Source organism: Limulus polyphemus, unplaced genomic scaffold (assembly GCF_000517525.1).
Source record: "Limulus polyphemus unplaced genomic scaffold, Limulus_polyphemus-2.1.2 Scaffold408, whole genome shotgun sequence".
Lineage (NCBI taxonomy): Eukaryota > Metazoa > Arthropoda > Merostomata > Xiphosura > Limulidae > Limulus > Limulus polyphemus.
Genome location: NW_013666018.1, coordinates 90,304 through 92,255, shown reverse-complemented (window position 1 = coordinate 92,255; position 1,952 = coordinate 90,304).

Here is a 1,952-nt window from a genome sequence, read left to right as displayed (position 1 = left end):
ATGTAGAATGTGTATATATATATATATATATATTACATATTTAATTAAAGTTGTATCTCATTGAAACAGATACAGAATGTAAGACACGAATAAAGAAAAAAAACTCCAGCATCTACTAGAAAAATATGAATAAAGCACATGCAAAATGATCATTTTCTATCCAAGCAACCTTTTTTCTGTGTTTGTGGGACCAACACGAACTAAGTATGGGGAGAATTACAATGACCAATCACATAAGTGTTATAACATTTTATTTTTATTCTTAGTGTATCGAATAAGTCAAGTAAAACTTGCGTAGAGAGCAGCGTATTACTAATACCTTCGAATATATTTTGATTTTTAACCTGCACCATGATATATATATATATATACCGTAAGCACTGACTAAATTCATAGTTTTCACAAGGTTTTCACGTGACCAAGAAGTTCCGCGTGATCACCTGTTCTTGCCAAGGTGCCCGCGCGGTCTGAATATGAGTGTCTGCGCTGTAGTATCAACATAAGCTGAGAATAGTAGAAAAAGGACAGGTCTGCGCAGGTGGAGGAACTAAGAGATCGAAACTTCCACTATCGGGGCAAAAGGGAATGTGACATTAACGGGTCCAAAAAGTATTGTTCATTAAAGGAATTATGGGAAATGTCTTGAGATGTCCCCTAGCTGTTTCAAGCATATTCATTTTCAAATCAAAATCAAATTTGTGGCAGGTGTTTAGGTTTAAAAATCTTTCAAGACTTAAAAAAAGATTCTAGGACCTAAATGACAATCCGGGGTGGTCAGAAACTTTTGCTTCTCTCTCACACTTTATTATTATTATTTTATGAGAAACTGACATTTAAATGGGGAGGGGGAGGGAGGACGACAAAGTGTTTAAGCTGTCCAATCACCTACCAAACTAATTGGAAAAAAAAAATCCGAATTTTGCAAACACATGTGCACTTATGAATATCTTTGTGATCTTTATAAATATGACTAATGTCGCTAAGGGATCTACAAAAAAGTTCCCACTAACTAGTTAGTAATGGCGGCCTACAGATATGAATTTATTTTATGATATACTACATATTGGCCACGCGTGGCTTAGTGGCTAGAGAGCCAAGACTGTGAATCTGTTGGCTCCAAAACACGCTCCGCACTTTGGGCTGTAGATGCGCTATAAGAATTACGGCCAAGTCTAACAGAGCAAAACCACATTGAGTTATCTGCTGTGTCCACTATGTGGAATCGAACTCAGGATTTTAGCTTTTAAAATCCGTAAACTTATCGCTGTCCCCCTAGGGGACAGGACGAAAGAGAAAGGATTATTTTTTTTTTCCCAATGAAAACTATAGTCGCATTTCGTTTTTAATTATTTGTAAATGCTAAATAAATATTTTCTTTACGTAGTAACAGTTTTTCGTTCCCTTTCAAGAGAAAGTTTTATTCAAAACATTTCTTTTGGAGTATAAACTGAATTTTTTTGTTTCTCCGAAATTCCAGTATTCTTCAAGTCCTTCTTCTCCAGATACATCAGAACTCCTTTAACTTTAATTTTAACTTTGAGATCTTTTTTCTTCCAAACTGAGGGCGCGTTGGGTTGCGGATCGGAAGATGTGGGCGCGTTATAAAAGTGCAAGTCAATCACTTTATTAGGTTCAAAGAAATGGACAAAGCCCTTAGGGCAGCGAGTTCTGGTTGGCTGCATTCACATTTGTCAGTATTTAAACTCTAAGGGCAGCTAAATCTGATCTTGCGATTTAGCCCCACCTGCACATTCGGCACCGTTCAGAATTAAAGCTTTGTATTTCTATTTTGTCGCCTTCCAGTGGCACAGCGGTATGTCTGCTGATTTACAACACTAGAAACCGGGTTTAAATACCCGTGGTGAGCAGAGGACAGATAGCCCTTTGTGTAACTTTGTGCTTAACTACGAACCAACAAACAATTGAAATAAATGAGATCAGGACAGACAAAC